The sequence below is a fragment of the Tachyglossus aculeatus genome, chromosome 17 (genome assembly GCF_015852505.1).
Source record: "Tachyglossus aculeatus isolate mTacAcu1 chromosome 17, mTacAcu1.pri, whole genome shotgun sequence".
Lineage (NCBI taxonomy): Eukaryota > Metazoa > Chordata > Mammalia > Monotremata > Tachyglossidae > Tachyglossus > Tachyglossus aculeatus.
The window spans coordinates 50,725,663-50,746,696 of record NC_052082.1 but is presented as its reverse complement, the minus strand read 5'-3'; the positions used below and the strand labels follow the sequence as shown (position 1 = coordinate 50,746,696).

Below are 21,034 nucleotides of genomic sequence, written 5' to 3'. Positions count from 1 at the left end.
TAACTGAGGCACAGAGAAGTTACCCTAACAGAAGGATAATCCCAGAAGCACTTGGACGAAGAGTGACCAATCAAATAACATCTGTCTGACAAAAAAAAAAGCATGGCGTAGTGGATACAGCATATGCCTGGGAGCCAGAAGGTCAAGGGTTCTAATCCCGGCTCCGCCACGTCTGCTGTGTGACCTTAGGTAAGTCACTTCACTTCTCTGTGTCTCAGTTACCTCATCTGAAAAATGGGGAATAAGACTGTGAACCTTATGCAGGACAAGGACTGTGTCCAATTTGCTTGCACCCTCCCCAGCACTTAGTACAGTGCCTGGCACATAGTAACAAATACCATAATAATTATTATTATTTAAAATGTTCAGGAGAAGCCACACATATATATAAAAAAAATACACCCACTCTATGAAGAAACTCAACTATATGCTCTATAAAGTTTGTAGAGCCATTAAAATGAAGTTGCTTGGTCATATTCCTTGTGGAATGAAAATCATCCACTGCAGTTTTTATAGGGGATTAAGGCAGGAAATAACAAAAAGACAATCTGGCAAGGAATTGACGAGTTTGCCTACAAATGTACTGATTTAAGGATTAACTTGCTACTGATAAACAAAGCAATGGTAGCGGGGGCTGAAGTTCTATTCTGAAAAACAATCATTTCCTCCCTGGGCAGAGTCCTGGGTTCATTCTTCTCTGTCTTTTTTTTGGAAACAGTTAACAAAACTGATGAGGCAAGTGTGGCCACAGCAACCTTCCACTCTGCACTGTAAGGTGTTGAGGATAGGGAACGTGTCTACCAAATCCATCATATCATACCCTCCCAAGCGCTTGGCACAGTGCTCTGCACACAGTAAGTGCTCAGTAAATACCACTCATTGATTGACTGGGTTTAACGCAACCCTTTTACATTTTTGCAAGATCAATTAAGATCTAAAACTTCTGCTTTGGCAAGAGCTCTTCATCTTCTTCACACTCCACCTTCAGGAAGGCTGGTTCAGTTTCAGTGGTAGGCTTTGATCGTTACGGAAAAGGAGTTTAAACCCCAACCTGGGACATGATGAGGTTTTTATTTAAAAAAGTGCTCTCCAGAAGACAGCATTACACCAATTAAGAGTGAAGCTGGGCCATGACATATGTTTAATGTTTGGGAATGTAAATTTCACATACCTCCAGCTTTGCCAAGAGAAAGGGAATCCAGCTGCTTTCTTTGCAGTGCAGTCTTTTTATTTGATAGTTACAACATGTCACGGCTAATATTCTGCTTTGAATTTTCATCTCTATTGCTCTTGGTTTGGCTCCCTTATTTGGTATTCACGGCATTTTTTTAAAAACCGCACAGCAATGTGCATTTCAGGGAAACCTTTATCATGTCCTTTGCTCATTCACATTGAACCGTGTTACAGACCCACTGCCTTCAAAGTGTGCACATTCTCTGGACTCGCAGCTGAGTTTCATTATTACACTCTCCTCTCTATATGAGGTTGGTATTACATGGAATTCACTTCCCATTCTCTTAAAATGTAGCCAGACCTCGAAGCCAAGCTTCCTTTATAGTTACTGCTAGTAATCAGACTTTGTACTTATATAGCACCTTTTATTCAACGATTTCAAAGCTCTTTATAAGCATTCTCTTATTACGCTTTTATACACTTCTATGACATCAGTAAGTATCCTAGACTCCTTTCCCAGATAAAGAAAAGGGAACCCAGAGAATATTAGGACTGGAATAGTCACACGGCAGTGAGCACAGATATAATGATGGATTCCTTTGGGCAAGAAATCTGCACCTTTATCCATGGAAAGGCAGGAACTTGACTCAATTCTAGACTGTAAAATCATTGTGGTCAAGGAACGTATCTACCAAATCTGTTGGTACTCTCCTAAGTGCTTAGTACAGTGCCCTCTGCCCACAATAAATGCTCGATAAATACCATTCAACTCCCTTGGTGACCTCATTCGTTCCCACGGCTTCCACTATCATCTCTACGCTGATGACACCCAGATCTACATCTCTGCCTCTGCTCTCTCCCCCTCCCTCCAGGCTCGCATCTCCTCCTGCCTTCAGGACATCTCCATCTGGATGTCTGCCCGCCACCTAAAACTCAACATGTCCAAGACTGAACTCCTTGTCTTCCCTCCCAAACCCTGCCCTCTCCCTGACTTTCCCATCACTGTTGACGGCACTACCATCCTTCCCGTCTCACAAGCCCACAACCTCGACTCCGCTCTCTCATTCACCCCTCACATCCAAGCCGTCACCAAAACCTGCCGGTCTCAGCTCCGCAACATTGCCAAGATCCACCCTTTCCTCTCCATTCAAACCGCTACCCTGCTCGTTCAAGCTCTCATCCTATCCCGTCTGGACTACTGCATCAGCCTTCTCTCTGATCTCCCATCCTCGTGTCTCTCCCCACTTCAATCCATACTTCATGCTGCTGCCCAGATTGTCTTTGTCCAGACACGCTCTGGGCATGTTATGCCCCTCCTCAAAAATCTCCAGTGGCTACCAATCAATCTGCGCATCAGGCAGAAACTCCTCACCCTCGGCTTCAAGGCTGTCCATCACCTCGCCCCCTCCTACCTCACCTCCCTTCTCTCCTTCTACAGCCCAGCCCGCACCCTCCGCTCCTCTGCCGCTAATCTCCTCACCGTGCCTCATTCTCGCCTGTCCCGCCGTCGACCCCCGGCCCACGTCCTCCCCCGGGCCTGGAATGCCCTCCTCCCTCTGCCCATCCGCCAAGCTAGCTCTCTTCCTCCCTTCAAGGCTCTACTGAGAGCTCATCTCCTCCAGGAGGACTTCCCAGACTGAGCCCCCTCCTTCCTCTCCCCCTCTCCATCCTCTCCGTCGTACCTCCTTCCCTTCCCCACAGCACCTGTATATATGTATATATGTTTGTACATATATATTACTCTATTTATTTATTTATTTTACTTGTACATATCTATTCTATTTATTTTATTTTGTTAATATGTTTGGTTTTGTTCTCTGTCTCCCCCTTCTAGACTGTGAGCCCACTGTTGGGTAGGGACTGTCTCTATATGTTGCCACCTTGTACTTCCCAAGCGCTTAGTACAGTGCTCTGCACACAGTAAGCGTTCAATAAATACGATTGATTGATTGAATGGGTTCAATGTCCCCAAGACACTCAAAAATTACTAAAGGTCTTGGAAGTGATTTAGGCGGGAGGCCTCCTGATCAGATTTCTTGCCCAAAGGAATCAATCTCTTGTCTGGGAGCCTAACTACGTCTCCAATGAGTCTCACCAGAATTAGACAAAATAAAAGGTAAAATTAGGCCTTCATTCATGCAGATATATTTAAACATCTTTACGAAGTGAGCGGGTCCCCTGAGATAGGTATTCAACTGAAACTCATCAAAACTGAATGCCTGAACAGGTGGGAGATGAAAGGGATATCTGCGTAGGAAGAGAATTATGGGGTAAGAGGATTCCTTGACTTTCTTAATTCCCCATCCTCGTCTACTCCCATTCATTTCCCCTCCATTTCTGGCTTCCTCAGCAAAAATGGCAGGAGAAGAGTTGGGCTCAAGGACAATACCATACACTTAGAATTTTGACACTTCAGTTTTCTATATTATTGCAATTCCCACTCAAAATGCATAAAGGGGGCTTAGTGCATCTTTGAATAACTAATAATTTTGGATAGCTACATGATAGATACAAACCAATAACAATGCAGGAAAGCTTATCAAAACTGCATTTGGGGGAGGGATACGATGCCAGGGTCAGAAGCAGTAAAAAGGGAATGTTTGCAGCAAGCTGGAAAATCAAATCAATCAACAGTATGTTTTGTAAGCAGAGCACTGTATTAAGTATCTGGGAGAGTACATGATCCCTTCCGTCAAGGAGTTTACGATATTAATGGGAGAAGAAATCAAAGGTGCTGTCAGCTGTAGTGTTCCATCCTTCTCTTTTAAATTTCAGTCTTTCCAACCTGCATGGGCAGCATTTGTTACAAGTAACAGCACCGCCGCATGCATGCACATACTCAAAATCTCTCTATGTGCATGCTCTACGTGGCTTTAAATGCTTATGTGAAGCAGAAGTGTTGAAGTGGTGGGAAGTAGAGTGGGGATAGGAGACATTGATCAGGGAAGACCTCCTAGAGGAGATGGGATTTCAGAAGGGCTCTGAGGATGGGAAGAGCAGTGGTCTGCCGGATGGGAAGGGGGAGGGTGCTTCAGCAGAAGAGAAGGAGTGAGCAAGAGGTCGGTGGTGGAACAGACCAGCATGACGCACAGTGAGTAGGTTGGTTTGAAAAGAACACAGTGTGTGAGGTGTATTGTGCTACACTTGCAAGGCATACTTTCATAAACCATTTACAACTAGCTTCTGTCATTTGGATATCCAGTTCAGAGTTGCACCAAGATTTTATAAATATGCTGATCATAGTTCCATTCGCATTATCCCAGCCGGGCAAACAGATTTGACAAAAATATCGCCCACCAATATTTTTGCGGGGGTGCCTTCTCCCAATTCGATATCTCCTACTCTTCAGGTAGCTATCCCTTATTTTAACCTTGATTTTGACTTTACAAAAAATGTAGGCATATATGCAAGATGCTTTTACCTTAAGTGCTTAGTACAGTGCTCTGCACACAGTAAGCGCTCAATAAATACGATTGATGATGATACAAGATGTGACTTAGTTTTCAGAAACGTATTTCAAAGCGAGCATTAAACACAATGAAATTCAACAGTTCCTCTTCCCTTTCTTGCCCTCTGATTTTTATTCCTTCCTCTCCAGATTGAAGACCACAGGATAGCTTTCCTCTAGACATTCTCCCAACAGTCAGGGTGACATGGTTCTGACCCTTTACAGTTGACTGCCTTAATGGCTCCTGAACCTCTGAATCCAACCCATCTGCACATCTGTTTCTTGAACCTCGCTTCCCACTGGAGGCATCTCTGTCCCTATTTATGTGGCCATGTTGTCAGCAGACACAGGCATTAAAATACACCTTGCCAATACAATTTACCAGGTGCCTGTTCACCGGAGGAAGTCTTGTCATGGCAGGGCACTTTCCCCAACCCCTTCTAGATATTTATAAAAGTTGCTAAACTTCAGAAGCACACTTACACTCTTACACAAGCCTCCTCGTCCCCTCCTCTATCCTCTTCCACATTCCCTCAGATGCCCAAAAGTTCTAATATTCACCACATCCCATTTAGGGGTGGGTAAACAGCAAGTGCAGACTGAAGATCGAGACACTGTGAGGGAGAAAGAAGGAGAGGGAAATAGGGAGAAGAGAATGTGAAGGCGAGAATATGAACAATGGGGATTAAAATCTCAAATCTTGAGAAGCAGCATGGCTTAGCGGAAAGAGCACGGGCTTGGGAGTCAGAGGTCGTGGGTTGTAATCCCGGCTCTACCGCTTGTCTGCTGTGTGACCTTGGGCAAGTCACTTAACTTCTCTGTGCCTCAGTTACCTCACCTGTAAAATGGGGATTAAGACTGTGAGCCCCACGTGGGACAACTCGATTATTAGTGCTTAGAACAGTGCTTGACACATAGTAAGCACTTAAATACCATAATTATTTATTATTAAGTCCTGAAGTACACTGGATACCTGGCAAGGGGGCCCTCTCTAAGATCATCATAGATACAACTGTGTTATATCCAATGAAAACCAGATCTAGATTAAGTAGCAATGATTTACTACTAGCATGTGAAAAGATCAGTGGAAGGGGGCTGACTCATGTAACTCCTTTCTCAAACATTAATTATTTTTCACATGAAGTTTGCCAATTACAAATGGACCTGCCACCTAATAATTAGGTATCTGGGTTTGAGCACCACTCATCTTACTCATTTCAACACAGAGAACAGTGTGAATACTTAATGACACACAGCAGGGTGAGTCAGCTGAAAGCTAAAGACATCTGAAACAAAGACATTACAGATGGCGTGGTATAGTGCAAAATAAACTTTCATCTAGAGACAGCCCCTCTCTATTTCAAGAATACGATGTACCTATTAGGCAGACATATTGTGGAAAGAGCAAAATCACATAATAAACATAGAAAGTCAGTCAGTCAATCAGCTTAATTGAGCCTCTATTGTGTGCAGGGAACTGCATTAGGAACACAGGGGCGTTTCAGAGGACGTGAAAGACATGAATGACCTGACCCAGAGCCAGTTAAATGCAAACAGAAACAGGTCCTAGGATGCTCTAAAATCAAAGGAAATCATGCCTGTGGAGTATCTTTCTCGAAAAAGGCAGGCAAGGCACAGCTATCTCAATTACTTGGGTCTTCCCGTCATCTTCCATTCTCTCTCAGTGATAGACTTGAGATTGGGTTGCCTCTGCTGTGAACATTTGCCCCTTCTACCACTAAACTGAAAAGAAAGAACAAAAGAGAGCAAAGACACAGGTCACGTTTTGGTGCCTCAGTGACCATTTCTCTTCCCTGCCTCATTAGCATTTAATTGAGAACTCACTGCATGCAGAGCACTGGACTAAACATTTGGGAATATACAATAAGAATAAAAGACATAGTCCCTGCTCTCGAGGAGCAGTGAGAGAGAATGCAAGAGAAAACATATATTCAACTGGTAAAAGAAAGCCAAAAAAAAGGAACATGTGGGAATAAATGAACCAATACACATGAAAGTTCTACGGATGACTAATGGGATGAACTGTTCATGGAGGATGGTAGTAGTCGGGAATGTCTCCAAGAGGAGATGTTTGTTGTTTTTAAAGAGCACTTTGAAAATGGGGAGGCACTTGGTTTGATGGATTTGAATAGAGAGGCAATTCACTGCAGGGGATGGGTATGGGAAAAGGGTCAGAGGGTCTACAGTGAGGTAGAGCTATGAGGTTGGCTTGGGCCTTGTGAAGAGGGAGAACTAGAATATAGTGTAAGAAAAGAGTGGAAGGAGAGAAGGAGCTAGCTAAAGGACAGCTTTAGGACAAGTATTGTTTTTCAACAAGAGAAGTGAGTAGTCAGCGGCGGTTTTGAGGACAGGAGGGATGTGTTCGGAGTGGTGGCTAGAGGAGATGATCCAGGCAATGAAGCGCTGGATAGACTGAAGAGAGGAGAGGCTGACAGAGCAGGGACACCAGTAAGGAGACTGATGCAGTAATGCAATTGGGAGGTAACCAGATCTTGGGCCAGAGCAGTGCCCAGAACTGTGTAGGAAGGAGTAGCTGCGGTAAATATTCTCCAACGGAAACCTCAGAATTCAAGGGTAGGGTTTGGGAGAAGGTGCTGCAACAGATAGATGGCTAAACAAAACCCTGGTTTCAAATCACATTGGACAAGTAGTATCCTTGATTTTCTGAATTTCTTAATCCCTTCCTACCATTTAACCTTTTAATCAATCAATTATATATACCCAGCACTTAGAACAGTGCTCTGCACATAGTAAGCGCTTAACAAATGCCATCATTATTATTATTATGCCCCATCTTACCTCCTTCCCGTCCCCACAGCACCTGTATATATGTATATGTGTTTGTACATATTTATTACTCTATTTATTTATTTATTTATTTATTTTACTTGTACATATCTATTCTATTTATTTTATTTTGTTAGTATGTTTGGTTTTGTTCTCTGTCTCCCCCTTTTAGACTGTGAGCCCACTGTTGGGCAGGGACTGTCTCTATATGTTGCCAATTTGTACTTCCCAAGCACTTAGTACAGTGCTCTGCACACAGTAAGTGCTCAATAAATACGATGATGATGATGATGATGATAATTATTATTATTATTATTATATTTATTGAGCACTTACTGTGTGCACAGCACTGTACTAAAGTGCTTGGAAGAGTAAAACATAGTACAGTTAACTGCACCAATGACCGCTAAATTGACTTGGTAAGCCAAGGAGCTTTCAGAGTAGACTGATAGGGGATGGGTTAGTACAATGGGAAAGTTGGGAGCCTGGGTTTCAGAGCCTCCCACTCTCTGATTCATTATTTAGGAATTCATTATGGAAACCCTGTGCTCTTCCCACCCTTAGGCTATTTCCCTACTGAATAAGACTTCCAACAATGGATAGGTAGGAATAAGGCAAAGGGTGAAACTTTCATCAGTCAATCTGCTCCTATTTAGCAGCTCTAGTCAAATATCTCATGTGGAAGTAAATTAAAACTATTGGCAAAAATGAGTTTTGAGTTATTTGTGAATTTAATTTATCTATGTCTGTGCAGCTAATTCATACTTGCACACACAGATAGACCACTGCGAGGAATGTCATCTAATAACTCTAAAAATTAGTTTAATAAATATATACTGAGAGAACGAAAGGACAACCTACAGCTGGAGTTTAAAAAAATGGTAACTGGGAAGCAGGAAGAATCTTTTTTGGGAGACTCTGCTATATATAAGAAATCAAGAAGCTTAAATAGAGAAGACAACTGAATGAACTTGTTACTAGTGTCTATCTGTACAGTACAAAGTTGCCCATTCTACCTTTGCTAGTATTTACAATTTAGAACAAAGATAAAAATATCTTTGAGGGCAGGGTTTCATTCCGTCTTTTAGTAATCTCCATTGCGAACAAGACCCTAGGTTGGGTTCTTTAGGACTGGATACTGAAGAATATTGGTGACTGCACACTTCCGAAACCATGTGTCAGTTTCAGATCATCACCATCATCAACATTATCATCAATCGGATTTATTGAGCGATTACTGTGTGCAGAGCACTGTACTAAGCGCTTGGGAAGTACAAGTTGGCAACATATAGAGACAGTCCCTACCCAACAGTGGGCTCACAGTCTAAAAGGGGGAGACAGAGAACAAAACCAAACATTCTAACAAAATAAAATAAATAGAATAGATATGTACAAGTAAAATAAATAAATAAATAGAGTAAGAAATATGTACATATATACAGGATATACATATATACAGATTGAAGCCTGGCCTAGCGGACCTGATCTCTGTGGAACGTCAGATTCAGGAAAAATGCAGAGAGCACCACCAAGGCCTCGCCACACTGACTGCAGGAAAGCATTTGACTCCACCAGTAGATCTGGACTCCGTAAATTGCTCAGGAAATCTTGGCTGCTCTGAGCCGTTCATTAATGAGATTGCTTAGTACACAGTAAGTGCTCAACAACCACCACTGATGGATTGCTTGCTTCACAAGATTATGGCTAATCATCGGGAGTGCCCTGTCTGTGTGATCCAATCCCCACTGCTCATGAGGAAAGCAGGAGTGCATGCAAGGCCCAATCAATTAATGGTATTTGAATGCTTACTTCATGCAGAGCACTGTACTATACGCTTATACTAAGTTATGCAATTTATTTCACACAGCAAGGTTGGAGGGGACCTGGACACAGATATTAGAATATGTTTCCATTCTCCCAGAAACTTTTCCGTGTCAGATGGCTAGAAACACCATCAGAGACAATAATGGTCATCAATCTTTAAAAATCTGCACATCTATGTCTATAGTTATACGTACATTCAATTATTTCTTCAGTTATTTCATCCTAACATATTTGTGCTACTTTCGTTCTCCTGCTCCCACTATATGCCCATAACAAGTATTTTATCTCCCCCCAATTGAGCGTAAGCTCCCTGAGAGCTGGGAACATATCTTGCGTCTGTTGTACACCCGCAAGCACTTAGTATAGTGTTTAGAACTTAGGAAGTGTTCAATAAATACCACAGGTGAACTTATTTATTCAAGAACTGCTATATGTGGATGACTGCACTCTAAAAACTCACCCAAGAAAAGTGTCCGAAGATTGCAAACAGTTTTGCGATACAGCCAGGTGCTACGAGCTGACAGCAAACCTGATGGAAACTGAAATATGTCAAGGTGTTCCAGGGATTCCCTACCATATGACCAAAGATTTTCATTGGGAAAGTCCTAGACATGGAAGTAGAACTTAATGGAATTTTCAGTCAACAGTTTTATATCCATGACTCAAATTTAATATCGTGCAGGAGACTCACCCAGATACTAAATTATGGTATTCAAGTCTTCAATGCAGTCAAACGCTCTCTAAAACTGAAGGCAGTAAAAGGGATTGCCTTTGGAGATTCATTCATTCATTCAATCATATTTATTGAGCGCTTACTGTGTGCAGAGCACTGTACTAAGCGCTTGAAGTAAAAGTAATCATACAAGGGAGTGACCTTGAAGTTTCCCAAATCTAATCTGATCGTTTTTGACAGGAGAATCCATCATATCATTATATGTTCTATTCAGAGTATAGCACAGTTGTTATAGGAGCTCTGAAGACACGGCTTTTCTAGCAACTCTACAAAAGTAGCTGTACAAGCTGAACTGAAATGTATCTGTTCAAGCACTTAGTATAGTGCTCTGCACACAGTAAGCACTCAATAAATATCACTGATCATATTAAAGTATTAACTCTCGGATCAGTAGGAGACGGTTCAAGTGCTTAGCATAGTGCTCTGCACACAGCAGGAACAAAAAGAGTGCTATTATTTGATTCATGTTTTGGCTGGGAATGCACGATGTAGGTGGCAATAATGCTACCATATTCTAACCCCTGTTACTTGTCTCACTATCCTTCCTTCCTCCCTCCTTTCCCATCTCCTTCCCTCCTTCCCCATCTCCTTCCCTCCTCCTTTCCTTTCCCCTTCATTCCTCCTTTCCCTTCTCCTTCCCTTCTCCTTCCCTCCTCCTTTCCTCCTCCTTTCCCATCTCCTTTCCTCCTCCTTTTCCATCTCTTTTAGACTGTGAGCCCACTGTTGGGTAGGGACTGTCTCTATATGTTGCCAACTTGTACTTCCCAAGCACTTAGTACTGTGCTCTGCACACAGTAAGCACTCAATAAATACGATTGATGATTGATGATGATGAAGTATTAGGTTTGGCAATAAATAGGAAGCAGAATTTGACATCTTTTAAACAGGTTGGCCACGTGAGTCCCTGTTTTTAAAGTTCTCTATTAGAGCTCTACTACCAGAGCCCTAATCAAGGAAATATATCAATATCTGAATTCAATTTGAGTTGCAATTACATTGGTTCAATATTAGATTCAGCTCACATCAATATTTTAAATGTAGATTCCTATCTCCTTTCTAGTTATGTTTAATTGATTGAAAATACCCTCCGGTCACACGAGACCAATTTGTACATTTAAAGGGAACGAGGGCCGAGAAAGTGCAGGTAAGAGAGCCTCAGAGATGTCTTTTGTCGACAAAGACATTTTTGATGGTGAAATTCCACCCATATGTGTTAGTGCCGTTGAAAGAATGCCTCTTCCACTCTGAGCCCAAATAAATTTAGAAGGGGAAATTTTCTAGCCCTGACGTCCACCGGGTTGGTTGCTGAGCATTGCCCGAAGCGCTTTTGAAGGGCACTAAGGTCTCCTGCGCCAAAAGATCGATCCCGGCTCAGCTGCTCATGTAGCCGTTAGCTTAGGGCTTGGGAAGTTGGAGAAAGGCAGGGCCAGACTGGCTCCAAACCTCTTACTGCGTTGCCCCAGTAAGAGTGGGAAGGGGAGAAGTCTGAGGAGCAGAAATGCCTTTACTTATGCTGCAGTGCTGGTCTCCGGAGTGGCTCCAGAGTGGCTAGAAGCAAACATAGAGTCACTTGGATCCAGTTAGCAGAGATGGAAGGGCTGGTATTGGCTCCCTGAGTGGAGGAGACTGGCTACGGGAGTTGGGCAGGCGGGACAGAGGAGTTGGGAAAATCTGGGTCGAAGCCGCCTTCTTTCACGTTGTCTTAAAGCAGACAAATTCACATCAGCCCGAGAAGCTCCTTAAGCGTTAAATGGCTGAAGAGGGCCTGACCGTGAAATGGTGCTCACAAGATGCAGAACTGGGTGGGTGCTGCAAACTGAATGACTTGAAAGGGAAAATTTTGAGAGACATGGCCTAAAAATGGCACTCACCAACAAAGGAACCCATCCACCCGATCTATTATTAGAAATAATATTATTAGTAGTAGTAATAATAATAATAGAATTTGTTGAGCATTTATTCTGCATTGAGCACTGTGCTAAGTGCTGGGGTAGATTTGGAATAATCAGATTGTACCCAGTCCCCGCTCCCAGTCCTCACAGTCTAAGGGGAAGGGATAACAACTATTTAATCCCCATTTTACAGGTGAGGAAACTGGCCCAGAGAAGCTATGCAACCTGCCCAAGGTCACGAGGCCGGGATCTGGAGTATCTGGGTTAAAACCCAGGTCTCCTGACTCCCAGGATTGAGCTCTTTCCATCAGTATCTCGGTGACCCATAGAATCACTGGGGAAAGAGGCTGAAGGAATATTATCCCCATCCCAGGAAAAATACGTGCTTTCCAAAACAGAAGATGTACTCTGCAACGAGCCTTCCACGCTCCGTCACCCAGCCCCCATGTAACCAACAGCCTGGAAAGCAAAACGGCTAGCAGAGGGAACAAGCATTGCCTGTGGCCACAAAAAAATCACCAAAGCCCCAAATCCTCTTGAGCAACACCAGAAAGACTGTGTCTCCACCTGTTCCATAGGCTGTTATTAAGGATGACACTCACATAATAATAATAATAATAATAATGATGGCATTTGTTAAGCGCTTACTATGTGCAAAGCACTGGGAGGGGTCTCGTAATTTTTGCTATAACTCGGGGAATTGAACGCGTAACAAGTAAAGCCAGAACAAACCAGAATAAGTAGAATGCAGTTGTCCTCGAGAAATATTTCCTTTAAGATAAAGTCATCCTAACTGCAGCCACGTGTCCCATTCTGTGCCCTGAGAAACCACAATTTCCGGGCTAGCCCCGTTCGCTGTCTTTTATGGCTAGAACACCCTGTAGGGCTTATTTATTTATTTATTTATTTTACTTGTACATATCTATCCTATTTATTTTATTTTGTTAGTATGTTTGGTTTTATTCTCTGTCTCCCCCTTTTAGACTGTGAGCCCACTGTTGGGTAGGGACTGTCTCTATATGTTGCCAATTTGTACTTCCCAAGCGCTTAGTACAGTGCTCTGCACATAGTAAGCACTCAATAAATACGATTGATTGATTGATTAAGTGAATTTACCTTCCTTTAAGACAAATCTGCAGGCTCAGCGCTTAGTACAGTGCTCTGCACACAGTAAGCACTCAATAAATACGATTGAATGACTGAATGAATAGGCTCCAGCTCAAAGATGGCCCCATCTAATCCCTCATCTACTCTCATTCTAGGAATAAAATCCTGTCCCCGGGCAAATCCTAGCAAATTCACGTTTTCCTCTTCCTTTACTATCTCAAGTATATATCTAAATTGTATGGTGTGGTTTTTTTTTGAAATGGCAACCAGATATCTGCTTTGGTAAAAGTCTGGTAGGGGCAAAAACAGTTGGGACAAATTTTTCAGTTTGAGTTTGGCTACGACGGCTCACAGTTTATAACCTTATCTCCGGCTTCTTTAGCTACTGCAATTACGGATAATAATTTAACTGGTCCCACACAGTCAATCCAGTAGAGGGCAAGGATTGGATACACAGTTCTATAATTTAAAAAAAAAAACAGCCGCTACCTATTACATAAGTTTAGCAGTTCGGCGCTCCGACTTACCCACACGTGCAAAAATCTTAAGAAATCGAAGCCCGGGCTTCTGGCTCATTTGGTAGAAAAGGCAGTTCCCATCAATAGGAGCAAAAGCGTTCTCTCCAAAGCCATTGGCACGAAACCATCTGCCCGGGGGGTTATGAAGTGAAATCTGCTAAATAGCCGGAGGGATTGTGTTGGCACTGAGTCTGCTTTGAAATAATACAACGCTTGGCCAAACTGCCCCTCACCTGGTTGCATTTCATGCCTGCAGGGCGATGCCAAACTCTTCCTGGGTGCTGGGCCAATATTGACTGATTGCGGCGAGGCACCTGGAGTTTCTTCAGGCCCGAGGCCAACATCCCGGCACGGGCAACGTCAGGGCCTGGGCCTTTCCTGAAGGGTTAAGCAGCAGGGCCACTCTTTGGAGAGCCCACTCTTCCTCACGTCCCACAGGCCCATTAACACATTTGCTCTGCCTTTAGGGCGGAGGAGACCCCCCAACACACGCACACTTTCCCCCCGGCTTTCAGAAGGAGAAGCAGCGTGGCTTAGTGGAAAGAGCCCGGCCTTGGAGTGAGAGGTCGTGGCTCCGTCACTTGTCAACTGGGTGACCTTCTAGACTGTGAGCCCACTGTTGGGTAGGGACTGTCTCTCTATGTTGCCAACTTGTACTTCCCAAGCGCTTAGTACAGTGCTCTGCACACAGTAAGCGCTCAATAAATACGATTGATTGATTGACTGACCTTAGGCGAGTCGCTTCCCTTCTCTGGGTCTCAGTTCCCTCATCTGTAAAGTGAGGACTGAGACTGTGAGCCCCACGTGGGAAAACCTAATAACCTTGTATCCAACCCAGCGCTTAGAACAGTGCTTGGCACATAGTAAGTGCTTAACAAATACCATCATTATTATTATTAGAAGAGGCTGTCCAACTGCCTCAGAAGGCGGGCCGCTGGGCATTATTTTGCGCCTTTCTCTCCCCACGCCGGGCCGAGGGGCTTGAGATTTCCAGAGAATGATGATGATGATGATGGCATTTGTTAAGCGCTTACTACGTGCAAAGCACTGTTCTAAGCGCTGGGGAGGTTACAAGGTGATCAGGTTGTCCGCTGGGAAACAATAATAATAATAATAATGGTATTTGTTAAGCGCTTACTACGTGCAAAGCACTATTCTGAGCGCTGGGGAGGTTACAAGGCGACAGTTGTCCCCCGGGGAAACAACAATAATAATGATAATAATGATGGCATTTGTTAAGCACTTACTACATGCAAAGCACTGTTCATGGGGAGGTTACAAGGTGATCAGTTGTCCGCCGGGAAACAATAATAACAATGATAATAATGATGGCATTTGTTAAGCACTTACTACGTGCAAAGCACTGTTCTAAGCGCTGGGGAGGTTACAAGGTGATCAGTTGTCCGCCGGGAAACAATAATAATAATGATAATAATGATGGCATTTGTTAAGCACTTACTATGTGCAAAGCACTGTTCTGAGCGCTGGGGAGGTTACAAGGTGATCAGTTGTCCGCCGGGAAACAATAATAATAATGATAATAATGATGGCATTTGTTAAGCACTTACTACGTGCAAAGCACTGTTCTGAGCGCTGGGGAGGTTACAAGGTGATCAGTTGTCCGCCGGGAAACAATAATGATAATGATAATAATGATGGCATTTGTTAAGCACTTACTATGTGCAAAGCACTGTTCTGAGCGCTGGGGAGGTTACAAGGTGATCAGTTGCCCGCCGGGAAACAATAATAATAATGATAATAATGATGGCATTTGTTAAGCGCTTACTACGCGCAAAGCACTGTTCTAAGCGCTGGGGAGGTTACAAGGTGATCAGTTGTCCGCCGGGAAACAATAATAATAATGATAATAATGATGGCATTTGTTAAGCGCTTACTACGTGCAAAGCACTGTTCTAAGTGCTGGGGAGGTTACAAGGTGATCAGTTGTCCCCCGAGAAACAACAACAATAATAATAATAATGATGGAAGCAGCGTGGCTCAGTGGAAAGGGCACGGGCTTTGGAGTCGGAGGTTGTGGGTTTGAATCCCGGCTCTGCCAGCTGTCAGGTGTGTGACTTTGGGCAAGTCACTTCTCTGGGCCTCAGTTACCTCATCAGGAAAATGGGGACTAAGATTGTGAGCACCCCCCCCACCCCCCACCCCGTGGGGCAACCTGATCACCTTGTAACCTCCCCAGCGCTTAGAACAGACCCCCCGGCCTGAAATGCCCTCCCTCTGCCCATCCGCCAAGCTAGCTCTCTTCCTCCCTTTAAGGCCCTACTGAGAGCTCACCTCCTCCAGGAGGCCTTCCCAGACTGAGCCCCCTCCTTCCTCTCCCCCTCGTCCCCCTCTCCATCCCCCCGTCTTACCTCCTTCCCTTCCCCACAGCACCTGTATATGTGTTCGTACATATTTATTGGGTAGGGACTGTCTCTCTCTGTTGCCAACTTGCACTTCCCAAGCGCTTAGTACAGTGCTCTGCACACAGTAAGTGCTCAATAAATATGCTTGATTGATTGATGTATTACTCTGTTTTACTTGTACATATTCATTCTCTTTATTTTATTTGGTTTATATGTTTGGTTTTGTTGTCCATCTCCCCCTTCTAGACCATGAGCCCGCTGTCGGGTAGGGACTGTCTCTATATGTTGCCAACTAGTACTTCCCAAGCGCTTAATACAGTGCTCTGCATACAGTAAGCGCTCAATAAATGCGATTGATTGATTGATTGATTACTCTATTTATTTTACTTGTACATATCTATTCTATTTATTTTATTTTGTTAATATGTTTGGTTTTGTTCTCTGTCTCCCCCTTTTAGACTGTGAGCCCACTGTTGGGTAGGGACTGTCTCTATATGTTGCCAACTTGTACTTCCCAAGCGCTTAATACAGTGCTCTGCACACAGTAAGCGCTCAATAAATGCGATTGATTGATTGATTGATTATTTATTTTACTTGTACATATCTATTCTATTTTATTTTGTTAATATGTTTGGTTTTGTTCTCCGTCTCCCCCTTCCAGACTGTGAGCCCACTGTTGGGTAGGGACCGTCTCTCTAGGCTGCCAACTTGGACTTCCCAAGCGCTTAGTCCAGTGCTCTGCACACAGTAAGCGCTCAATAAATGCGATTGATTGATTACTCTATTTATTTATTTTACTTGTACCTATCTATTCTATTTATTTCATTTTGTTAACATGTTTGGTTTTGTTCTCCGTTTCCCCCTTCCAGACTGTGAGCCCACTGTTGGGTAGGGACCGTATCTCTATGTTGCCAACTTGTACTTCCCAAGCGCTTAATACAGTGCTCTGCACACAGTAAGCGCTCAATAAATGCGATTGATTGATTGATTGATTATTTATTTTACTTGTACATATCTATTCTATTTTATTTTGTTAATATGTTTGGTTTTGTTCTCCGTCTCCCCCTTCCAAGACCGTGAGCCCGCTGTTGGGTAGGGCCCGTCTCTCTAGGTTGCCAACTTGGACTTCCCAAGCGCTCAGCCCAGTGCTCTGCACACAGGAAGCGCTCAATAAATACGAGTGATTGCTATGCACATAGTCAGCGCTAAATAAATGCCATTCTATTCTATTTATTTTATTCTGTCAGTATGTTTGGTTTTGTTCTCTGTCCCCCCCCCCCCTTCTAGACTGTGAGCCCACCGTTGGGTAGGGCCTGTCTCTCCAGGTTGCCAACTTGGACTTCCCAAGCGCTTAGCCCAGTGCTCTGCACACAGTGAGCGCTCAATAAATAGGATTGATGATGATGAGCGTTATTTCCGAGTGGAAGGTTGTTCTCTGCTGTGCTGGGGAATATGGAGCGTCTCCTCCTGGGGCCTCCTCCATCTCTCCCGGTTGCCTCAGCCCTTGGAGTCCGTCGCCTTCTGCACTCATCCATCGATCGATCGTATTTATTGAGCGCTTACTGTGTGCAGAGCACTGTACTGAGCGCTTGGGAGCCGCCGCCCCCTCCCCTCGCCCCCCGGGCACCGCCTTGATCCGGTGGCGTCCTAAACGCTCCCGCGGGGCCTGAGGCGAGGGCCGAGCACGCGCATCCCTCACCTGCTCGCGCCGGGCCCCTCGGCAACCGCAGGTTGCACGCGCCGCGCGGATGCTCTGCGGCCAACCACTCGCACCTCCCCGCACCGGCTCCGAAGAGCCTGCAGGGGGGGGCCGGAGAGCGCGGCGCGGCGCGGCTCGCGGTGCTCCCTGGGAAATGGAGTCCGGCCGGGGCCCGGACTTCAAGTCCCGTCGTCCCCCGCGCGCCCCGCGGGGCCCGGACTTCAAATCCCGTCGTCCCCCGCGCGCCCCGGACTTCAAATCCCGTCGCCCCCCGCGCGCCGGGCGGGGCCCGTCCTTGACCACGTGGGTGGAGAGGGAGGGCTTTTATTCATCCACCATCATTATCATCATTCATCCAACATCATCATCGTCAATCGTATTTATTGAGCGCCTACTGCGCGCAGAGCACTGGACTAAGCGCTTGGGAAGTCCAAGTTGGCAACATCTAGAGACAGGCCCTACCCAACAGTGGGCTCACAGTCTAAAATCAATCAATCAATTAATCGTATTTATTGAGCGCTTACTATGCGCAGAGCACTGGACTAAGCGCTTGGGAAGTCCAAGTTGGCAACATCTAGAGACGGTCCCTACCCAACAGTGGGCTCACAGGCTAAAATCAATCAATCAATCGTGTTTATTGAGCGCCTACTATGCGCAGAGCACTGTACTAAGCGCTTGGGAAGTCCAAGTTGGCAACATCTAGAGACAGGCCCTACCCAACAGTGGGCTCACAGTCTAAAATCAATCAATCAATTAATCGTATTTATTGAGCACTTACTATGCACAGAGCACTGGACTAAGCGCTTGGGAAGTACAAGTTGGCAACATATAGAGACGGTTCCTACCCAACGGAGGGCTCACAGTCTAAAATCAATCAATCAATCGTGTTTATTGAGCGCCTACTATGCGCAGAGCACTGTACTAAGCGCTTGGGAAGTCCAAGTTGGCAACATCTAGAGACAGGCCCTACCCAACAGTGGGCTCACAGTCTAAAATCAATCAATCAATCGTATTTATTGAGCGCTTACTGTGCGCAGAGCACTGGACTAAGCGCTTGGGAAGTCCAAGTTGGCAACATCTAGAGACAGGCCCTACCCAACAGTGGGCTCACAGGCTAAAATCAATCAATCAATCGTGTTTATTGAGCGCTTACTGTGCGCAGAGCACTGGACTAAGCGCTTGGGAAGTCCAAGTTGGCAACATCTAGAGACAGGCCCTACCCAACAGTGGGCTCACAGTCTAAAATCAATCAATCAATCGTATTTAATGAGCGCTCACTGTGCGCAGAGCACTGTACTAAGCGCTTGGGAAGTCCAAGTTGGTAACATCTAGAGACAGTCCCTACCCAACAGTGGGCTCACAGGCTAAAATCAATCAATCAATCGTATTTATTGAGCGCTTACTGTGTGCAGAGCACCGTACTAAGCGCTTGGGAAGTCCAAGTTGGCAACATCTAGAGACGGTCCCTACCCAACAGTGGGCTCACAGTCTAAAATCAATCAATCAATCGTATTTATTGAGCGCTTACTGTGTGCAGAGCACCGTACTAAGCGCTTGGGAAGTCCAAGTTGGCAACATCTAGAGACAGTCCCTACCCAACAGTGGGCTCACAGTCTAAAATCAATCAATCAATCGTATTTATTGAGCGCTTACTGTGTGCAGAGCACCGTACTAAGCGCTTGGGAAGTCCAAGTTGGCAACATCTAGAGACGGTCCCTACCCAACAGTGGGCTCACAGTCTAAAATCAATCAATCAATCGTGTTTATTGAGCGCTTACTGTGTGCAGAGCACTGGACTAAGCGCTTGGGAAGTCCAAGTTGGCAACATCTAGAGACAGTCCCTACCCAACAGTGGGCTCACAGTCTAAAATCAATCAATCAATTAATCGTATTTATTGAGCGCTTACTATGCACAGAGCACTGGACTAAGCGCTTGGGAAGTACAAGTTGGCAACATATAGAGACGGTTCCTACCCAACAGAGGGCTCACAGTCTAAAATCAATCAATCAATCGTGTTTATTGAGCGCCTACTATGCGCAGAGCACTGTACTAAGCGCTTGGGGAGTCCAAGTTGGCAACATCTAGAGACAGTCCCTACCCAACAGTGGGCTCACAGTCTAAAATCAATCAATCAATCGTGTTTATTGAGCGCTTACTGTGCGCAGAGCACTGGACTAAGCGCTTGGGAAGTCCAAGTTGGCAACATCTAGAGACGGTCCCTACCCAACAGTGGGCTCACAGGCTAAAATCAATCAATCAATCATGTTTATTGAGCGCTTACTATGTGCAGAGCACTGGACTAAGCGCTTGGGAAGTCCAAGTTGGCAACATCTAGAGACAGTCCCTACCCAACAGTGGGCTCACAGTCTAAAATCAATCAATCAATTAATCGTATTTATTGAGCGCTTACTATGCACAGAGCACTGGACTAAGCGCTTGGGAAGTACAAGTTGGCAACATATAGAGACGGTTCCTACCCAACAGAGGGCTCACAGTCTAAAATCAATCAATCAATCGTGTTTATTGAGCGCCTACTATGCGCAGAGCACTGTACTAAGCGCTTGGGAAGTCCAAGTTGGCAACATCTAGAGACAGGCCCTACCCAACAGTGGGCTCACAGTCTAAAATCAATCAATCAATTAATCGTATTTATTGAGCGCTTACTATGCACAGAGCACTGGACTAAGCGCTTGGGAAGTACAAGTTGGCAACATATAGAGACGGTTCCTACCCAACAGAGGGCTCACAGTCTAAAATCAATCAATCAATCGTGTTTATTGAGCGCCTACTATGCGCAGAGCACTGTACTAAGCGCTTGGGAAGTCCAAGTTGGCAACATCTAGAGACAGTCCCTACCCAACAGTGGGCTCACAGTCTAAAATCAATCAATCAATCGTGTTTATTGAGCGCTTACTGTGCGCAGAGCACTGGACTAAGCGCTTGGGAAGTCCAAGTTGGCAACATCTAGAGACGGTCCCTACCCAACAGTGGGCTCACAGTCTAAAATCAATCAATCAATCGTGTTTATTGAGCGCTTACTGTGTGCAGAGCACTGGACTAAGCGCTTGGGAAGTCCAAGTTGGCAACATCTAGAGACAGTCCCTACCCAACAGTGGGCTCACAGTCTAAAATCAATCAATCAATCAATCGTATTTATTGAGCGCTTCCTGTGTGCAGAGCACTGGACTAAGCGCTTGGGAAGTCCAAGTTGGCAACATCTAGAGACAGTCCCTACCCAACAGTGGGCTCACAGTCTAAAATCAATCAATCAATCGTATTTATTGAGCGCTTACTGTGTGCAGAGCACTGGACTAAGCGCTTGGGAAGTCCAAGTTGGCAACATCTAGAGACAGTCCCTACCCAACAGTGGGCTCACAGTCTAAAAGGGGGAGACGGAGAACCAAACCATACTAACAAAATAAAATAGAATAGATATGTACAAGTAAAATAAATAAATAAATAAATAGA

General features: G+C 44.7%; 1 protein-coding gene across 2 annotated transcripts in view; it reads right to left on the bottom strand.

Moving 5' to 3' along the window:
* Nucleotides 1-17,582, bottom strand: part of SPECC1 (sperm antigen with calponin homology and coiled-coil domains 1) — a 177,731-nt gene extending 160,149 nt beyond the window's left edge. The window contains exon 1 of one of the 2 annotated variants that reach the window (XM_038759917.1): nt 17,566-17,582. The gene's annotated coding sequence lies outside the window, so the exon portion shown is untranslated. Of the gene's footprint in view, nt 1-13,736; nt 13,841-17,565 lie in introns of those variants that run through there. The other variant, XM_038759916.1, reaches the window with a different exon arrangement.
* Nucleotides 17,583-21,034: the final 3,452 nt, after the last annotated feature.